At 57.0% G+C, this 7,861-nt stretch overlaps 1 long non-coding RNA gene across 1 annotated transcript; it reads left to right on the top strand.

The window, feature by feature from the left end:
• Positions 1-300: 300 nt before the first annotated feature.
• Positions 301-5,021, top strand: LOC142825863 (uncharacterized). The gene is made up of 3 exons (XR_012900199.1): positions 301-1,922; positions 2,410-2,578; positions 3,302-5,021. It is a non-coding gene; the product is annotated as an uncharacterized LOC142825863 (long non-coding RNA).
• Positions 5,022-7,861: the final 2,840 nt, after the last annotated feature.

The following is a 7,861-nucleotide window of genomic DNA, read 5'->3' as shown; positions in this document are numbered from 1 at the left end:
CTGCGTCCCACAGCCCCCCTCCCAACACCCTCAGCCTGCCCCTGTCCCCTCTGCGTCCCACACCCCCCGCCCATCAGCCCCAGCCTGCCCCTGCCCCGCCCCCTCTGTGTCCCACAGCCCACCGCCCTACACCCCTAGTCTGCCCCTGCCCCGCCCCCTCTGCATCCCACAGCCCCCCTCCCAACACCCCCAGCCTGCCCCGCCCCCTCTGCGTCCCACAGCCCCCCTCCTAACACCCCCAGCCTGCCCCTGCCCTGCCCCCTCTGCGTCCCACAGCCCCCCGCCCATCACCCCCAGCCTGCCCCTGCCCCGTCTCCTGTGGGTCCCTCAGCCCCCTCAATCCCCAGCGCTCACTAGCCCATGCCCTGTCCCTGTGAGTCCCTTAACTCCATCTGTCCCCACATCCCCAGACTGCACCCTCTTCCTGCCTCCTTCGTGTCCCACAGACCCCCCTCGCTCCCCAGCCTTCACCTTCCTGTCCCTGCCCTATCCCTGCCTCCTATGCATCCCATAGCCTCCTCCCTACCCAACACCCCACAGCCCATGCCCTCTCGCTGCCTCCTGTATGTCTCTCAGCCCCTTTCCTCCCCAGCACCTGTCATCCTGCATCTATTCCCTGATCTGCCTCCTGTATTTCCCACTCCCTAGTTACCATGCCCCACCTATGCCCTTTCCCTGCCTATTGTGTGTCCCCTCCATCTCCAACACGCCCAAGCCCATGCTTTATCTCTGCCCTTCCTCCTATGGGTCCCTCAGCTCCCTCTCTCCTCAGTACCTCCCAGCCTGCACCTTGTCCCTGCCCTTCCTCCTGTGGGACCCTCAGCCTCCTCCCTCCCTAGCAACCCCCAGCCCATGCCTTGTGCCTCCTCTGCCTCCTATGTCTCCCTCAGCCCCCTCTCACCAAAACCCCCTGCCCAGGCACTGTTCCTGCCTCTTGTGTTGCCCACAGCCCCCTCCTACCCCAGCTCCTGCCAGCCTGCACCCTGTCCCTGTCCTATTCCTGCCTCTTTGTGTTCCACAGCCTCATCCCTACCCAACACCCCCGAGCCTGCACCATGTTCCTGTTTTGCCTCGTGTGTTCCTCAGCCCCCTTCTTTCCCATCATCCCGAATCCCACATCCTGTCCCTACCTCCTGTGTCTCCCTCACCTCCTTCTTCCCTAACACCCCTTAGGCTACACCCTGTCCTTGTCCTTCCTCTTGTGGGTCCCTCAGCCCCCTCCTTCCCATCAACCCCCATCCCACGCCCTGTCCTTGCTCTGCCTCCTGTGTCTCCCTCAGTCTCCTCTCTCCCCAAACCCCCCATCCTGCGCCCTGTCCCTGCCTCTTGTATTTCCCTCCCCAGCACACCTCAGCCTGCACCCTGTCCCTGTCCTTGTCCTGCCTCCTATGTGTACCTCAGCTCACCCCCCCCCCCCCCAGCTGGTGCTCGTGTTCCCAAAAGGGAGATCAGCGAACTCAGGAAGTGGCATTGAGAAGGGCTGACTGATGGTGAGAGGCTGCGTTGAGTAATATGTGAGAAGATGTAATGTGATGTTGCCAACTGAGAAGCTAACTTCTTTGTTTTTCCCTATTCTACTCGTTATACAAACGGGAGAAAAAGCCAACCGCCCAAGTCTCCCGCAGTCACGGGATGAAAGGGAGCGAGAGCAGCGAGCTGAGGAGTCCGATGGATGCAAGGCGGGAGAACGCCAGCTGAGCGAGGAGCAGCCACCATGGTGGATGCACTGAGGGTCCGTTTTGGAGATTTCTCTGCTCCTGGCTCCCCTGGAGGGGTGTGTGGCCCTGTTTGCTGAGAGCCAGCCCTAGCCGGAGTTCCCGAGCAGTGGCTTTGGTTAGGAGAGAAGCAGGTTGCCGCTTGTGGGTTCTGCTTGTTTCTCTGGAAGAGGAGAGACTTGGCTGCAGAGGGCTGACACCCAGGCGGTGAGTTGTTTGTGTTTCTCCCGTGGCTTTCTCTCTTCTTGCTTTGTCGTGTTGGCCAGCACGTTCGCTCTGTCTCTCTGTGTCCTTGTCTCTGCTGCTGTCGTCGCCTCGCACAGGACGCTGGCAGGAATTCTGGGTGTGGGCCCCCACAGGTTAGGACGCGGGAGCCGTGAGGTACGATGCTGGTACGCAAATCGCGCGATGTAGAGGACGCTCAAGCGCGGTTGTTTCATCGTCCGCTCAGTCGGTATTGGTGGAGTGGGTCCGATATAGATGGGGCTTGGTGCGAGGGTACATTTCCCACTCAGATGGTCCGTAGTGCAGTGACAGCTCACGCTGGTCTTTTCCTGCTGCGCTCTCAGAGGAGTCGATCCAGCGGCCACGGCCGTAGAAGAGACTGGAAGAGCTGGACCCGAGCAGCCCGGACCTTGTTGTGGGGAAGAGATGAGTGTCTGGTTTAGAGATTTCTCTGCTCCTGGCTCCCCAGAGTCCAGGGAGGGAAGCCCTGATGCTGAGAGCCAGCCCTAGCCGGAGTTCCCGAGCAGCGGCTACGGGTTACGAGAGAAGCAGGTCGCCGCTTGTGGGTTCTGCTCGTTTCTCTGGAAGAGGCTGCCCTCATCAGGAGAGTCTTGGCTGCAGGGGAAGAAGCCCAGGCGGTGAGTTGTTTGTGTGCCTCCCGTGGGTTTCTCTCTCCTTGTTTTGTCGTGTTGGCCAGCACGTTCTCTCTGGCTCTCTATGTGTCTTTATGCTCGTCTCTGTGTCCTTGTCCTCAACCTTGTCTCTGCTGCTGTCGTTGCCTCACACAGGACGCTGGCCCAACCATATTTTTATCCTTCAGGTCCCTCAGTTTCCTTCCTCTCCACAACACCCAAACCAAAATGTACCCCCTAGCCCATTTCTCTACTCATGGGGGCTATCAGTCCCCCATTTTGCTCCCTGCAACACCCCCCCAGCTCACCCCGACCTGCGCCCTATTCCTGCCCATCCCCCATACATGGGACCTCTCAGCTCCCTGTTGGCTTCCTTCCCAATCCGCACATCCCTATCTCGCCAGGCCTGCGACTTTTCAACCTCCCTTTTTCCTTCCCAAGCCGCACACCCTCATTGCACACCTCTATCTCACCAAGTCTGCGCCCTACCAGCCTCCCTTCTTCCTTCCTTCCTAACCCACACACCCTCATTTTAAGAGGGATAAGGGATCTTTCGGAAAAGGCTTTATTTGCCGAAAGATCCGCGTCTAGCCTGGAGCTTTTTTCCAGCAAAGCTCTGAGCCGGAAAAAAGTGGCAGCCATTTTTATGCTAATGAAGTGGGAGGGATTTAAATCCCCGCTTCATTTGCAATTGCGTTGTGTCTAATTTGCATCTCTTTTACGGAAAAGGGATGCAGTCTAAACACAGCCAAGATGTGAGAACAGGTTATGCGACGTTACTGACTGAGATGCCAACGTGTTCACTTTTACTAAAGTGCTGGATTGAGAACCAGGGGAAAAAGTCGACTGTTAGAGTCTCCTCCAGTTCTGTGATGAAGAGAGCTAGAAAATGAGACTATGAGCAAAATTAATGCAAGACAAGAGCCATCCAGCTGGGAACAGAGTGAACACCATTGAGATAAGTATTTGGGTTAGGTTATCCTCTGATAAACTGGATCCACAAAGGTTTCCCCTGTTTGCTCAGAGAGAGAAAGACCTAGACGAGGATCCCAATGAGTAGCTTTGGTTGTGGGGAAAAAAGGTTTTCCATTTGTCAGGGCTACTAGTTTCTCTGGAACATGGTGTCCTCCTCAGCACATAAATGGATTGAGGAAAAAGATGCAAGGTGGTAAGGTTTTTGCCTTCCTCCTCTGTGTTTCTTTCTTGTAGCTCTATCGTGTTCGCCAATACGTTCTGTCTGACTGTTTCTGTCTGTGTCTTTGTCCTTGCTCTGCTTCTGCCGTCTCCTTCTAAAGGACCCTTGCAGGCGTTCCAGGTGAGCATCTCCACGGGTTAAGGGCTCAGAAGCCAACGGGAATTATGCAGGTACGCCAGTCGCAAAAGGTAGAGCGGTGGTGTGTTATGGCTGGCAGCCTCTGTTTTCTAGTAGCGGGCCCGATACAGAGAGGAGAGGAGGAAAGGCCTCCTTTCTCTCCGTGTTCCTGCAGGGACAGCGGGAGGTGGTGGCCGACGGTGGGAGGCTGCGGTGCGTTACAGGGGAGGAGAAGCGATGCCGCGTTCTTGCCGACTGAAACGCTAAGTTGTTTGTTTGTTTTTCCCCCTTTGCTGGGCTTGGTAGCGAGCGATAAGAAGTCAACGGTCCCGGTGTCCTCCCATCTGGGGATCGAGCGGAAACGAGAACAGCGAGCTGAGGAGCTTGGTCGAATCGCGGCGAGAACCGTCCGTCTGGGAGCTGAGCAGCCATCGCTGTCACGGAGATAAGTGTCGGGTCTGGAAATCTCTCGGCTCACGGCCCGCTCGGTTGTAGGAAGGGACGTCCCGTTTGCTCAGAGAGCGAGTCCGAGCGGAGGTTCCCGAGGTTGTGGGTGAAACGGGGCTCCCGTTTGTCAGGGGTGCTGGTTTCTCTGGACCACGGTGTCCTTCTCAGCAGACGCAGGGATCGAGGAGGAAGACGCAAAGCGGTAAGCTTTCTTGCTGCCTCTCCTGTGTTTCTCTCTGGTTGTTCTCTCGTATTGGCCAATACATTCTGTCTGTCTGTTTCTGTCTGTGTCTTTGTCCTTGCTCTGCTTCTGCCGTCCTCTTCTACAGGACCCTTGCAGGCGTTCCAGGTGAGCATCTCCACGGGTTAAGGGCTCAGCAGCCAACGGGAATTCTGCAGGTCCGCCAGTCGCACAAGGTAGAGCAGTGGTGTGTCATGGCTGGCTGACTCCGTGTTCTTGTAGCGGGCCCGATACAGAGGGGGGAGGGGGAAAGGGCTAAAGGATAGAATTCACACAGCCAGAGACCTTAGTGTTTGAGCTGACGCTGGGCTTTTTTGCCGTGCTTACAGAGGAATCAATGCGGAGCCTTGGCCAGAGAAGAAACATACGAGATGGACTTGATCTGCCTGGACGTGATTGTCGGGAGACGTGAAGGGTCCTCAGGGTTTGGCCTTCCCATGGCTCTGTGAGTAAGAGATGCGTGCTTTGAAATCTCCTAGCGTCCTGGCTGCCGGATTCTTCTGAGGCAGAGAGCTTCTTGCTGTTTCACGGAGCCTGGTGGTCTGGGGACTGGTGAAGGGGCAGTTGTCTTTTCACCAGAGTGTGGATAGGGATTCAAGGCCTCCTTTCTCTCTGTGTTCCTGCAGGGACAGCGGGGGGGGTGGCCGACGGTGGGAGGCTGCGGTGCGTTACAGGGGAGGAGAAGCGATGCCGCGTTCTTGCCAACTGAAACGCTAAGTTGTTTGTTTGTTTTTCCCCCTTTACTGGGCTTGGTAGCGAGCGATAAGAAGTCAACGGTCCCGATGTCCTCTCGTCTGGGGATGGAGCGGAAACGAGAACAGCGAGCTGAGGAGCTTGGTCGAATCGCGGCGAGAACCGTCCGTCTGGGAGCGGAGCAGCCATCGCTGTCACGGAGATAAGTGTCGGGTCTGGAAATCTCTCGGCTCACGGCCCGCTCGGTTGTAGGAAGGGACGTCCCGTTTGCTCAGAGAGCGAGTCCGAGCGGAGGTTCCCGAGGTTGTGGGAGAAACGGAGCTCCCGTTTCTCAGGGGTGCTGGTTTCTCTGGACCACGGTGTCCTTCTCAGCAGACGCAGGGATCGAGGAGGAAGACGCAAAACGGTAAGCTTTCTTGCTGCCTCTCGTGTGTTTCTCTCTTGTTGCTCTCTCGTATTGGCCAATACGTTCTGTCTGTCTGTTTCTGTCTGTGTCTTTGTCCTTGCTCTGCTTCTGCCGTCTCCTTCTACAGGACCCTTGCAGGCGTTCCAGGTGAGCATCTCCACGGGTTAAGGGCTCAGCAGCCAACGGGAATTCTGCAGGTCCGCCAGTCGCGCAAGGTAGAGCAGTGGTGTGTCATGGCTGGCTGACTCCGTGTTCTTGTAGCGGGCCCGATACAGAGGGGAGAGAGGGAAAGGGCTAAAGGATAGAATTCACACAGCCAGAGACCTTAGTGTTTGAGCTGACGCTGGGCTTTTTTGCTGCGCTTACAGAGGAATCAATGCGGAGCCTTGGCCAGAGAAGAAACATACGAGATGGACTTGATCTGCCTGGACGTGATTGTCGGGAGACGTGAAGGGTCCTCAGGGTTTGGCCTTCCCATGGCTCTGTGTGAGTAAGAGATGCGTGCTTTGAAATTTTCAAGCGTCCTGGCTGCCGGATTCTTCTGAGGCAGAGAGCTTCTTGCTGTTTCACGGAGCCTGGTGGTCTGGGGACTGGTGAAGGGGCAGTTGTCGTTTCAGCAGAGTGTGGATTGGGATTCAAGGCCTCCTTTCTCTCTGTGTTCCTGGAGGGACAGCGGGAGGGGGTGGCCGACGGTGGGAGGCTGCGGTGCGTTACAGGGGAGGAGAAGCGATGCTGCGTCCTTGCCGACTGAAACGCTAAGTTGTTTGTTTGTTTTTCCCCCTTTGCTGGGCTTGGTAGCGAGCGATAAGAAGTCAACGGTCCCGGTGTCCTCCCATCTGGGGATCGAGCGGAAACGAGAACAGCAAGCTGAGGAGCTTGGTCGAATCGTGGCGAGAACCGTCCGTCTGGGAGCGGAGCAGCCATCGCTGTCACGGAGATAAGTGTCGGGTCTGGAAATCTCTCGGCTCACGGCCCGCTCGGGTGTAGGAAGGGACGTCCCGTTTGCTCAGAGAGCGAGTCCGAGCGGAGGTTCCCGAGGTTGTGGGTGAAACGGGGCTCCCGTTTGTCAGGGGTGCTGGTTTCTCTGGACCACGGTGTCCTTCTCAGCAGACGCAGGGATCGAGGAGGAAGACGCAAAGCGGTAAGCTTTCTTGCTGCCTCTCCTGTGTTTCTCTCTGGTTGTTCTCTCGTATTGGCCAATACATTCTGTCTGTCTGTTTCTGTCTGTGTCTTTGTCCTTGCTCTGCTTCTGCCGTCCTCTTCTACAGGACCCTTGCAGGCGTTCCAGGTGAGCATCTCCACGGGTTAAGGGCTCAGCAGCCAACGGGAATTCTGCAGGTCCGCCAGTCGCACAAGGTAGAGCAGTGGTGTGTCATGGCTGGCTGACTCCGTGTTCTTGTAGCGGGCCCGATACAGAGGGGGGAGGGGGAAAGGGCTAAAGGATAGAATTCACACAGCCAGAGACCTTAGTGTTTGAGCTGACGCTGGGCTTTTTTGCCGTGCTTACAGAGGAATCAATGCGGAGCCTTGGCCAGAGAAGAAACATACGAGATGGACTTGATCTGCCTGGACGTGATTGTCGGGAGACGTGAAGGGTCCTCAGGGTTTGGCCTTCCCATGGCTCTGTGAGTAAGAGATGCGTGCTTTGAAATCTCCTAGCGTCCTGGCTGCCGGATTCTTCTGAGGCAGAGAGCTTCTTGCTGTTTCACGGAGCCTGGTGGTCTGGGGACTGGTGAAGGGGCAGTTGTCTTTTCACCAGAGTGTGGATAGGGATTCAAGGCCTCCTTTCTCTCTGTGTTCCTGCAGGGACAGCGGGGGGGGTGGCCGACGGTGGGAGGCTGCGGTGCGTTACAGGGGAGGAGAAGCGATGCCGCGTTCTTGCCAACTGAAACGCTAAGTTGTTTGTTTGTTTTTCCCCCTTTACTGGGCTTGGTAGCGAGCGATAAGAAGTCAACGGTCCCGATGTCCTCTCGTCTGGGGATGGAGCGGAAACGAGAACAGCGAGCTGAGGAGCTTGGTCGAATCGCGGCGAGAACCGTCCGTCTGGGAGCGGAGCAGCCATCGCTGTCACGGAGATAAGTGTCGGGTCTGGAAATCTCTCGGCTCACGGCCCGCTCGGTTGTAGGAAGGGACGTCCCGTTTGCTCAGAGAGCGAGTCCGAGCGGAGGTTCCCGAGGTTGTGGGAGAAAC

Source organism: Pelodiscus sinensis, unplaced genomic scaffold (assembly GCF_049634645.1).
Source record: "Pelodiscus sinensis isolate JC-2024 unplaced genomic scaffold, ASM4963464v1 ctg60, whole genome shotgun sequence".
Lineage (NCBI taxonomy): Eukaryota > Metazoa > Chordata > Testudines > Trionychidae > Pelodiscus > Pelodiscus sinensis.
The sequence above is the reverse complement of the archived record's forward strand: the minus strand, read 5'-3'. Positions and strand labels throughout refer to the sequence as shown.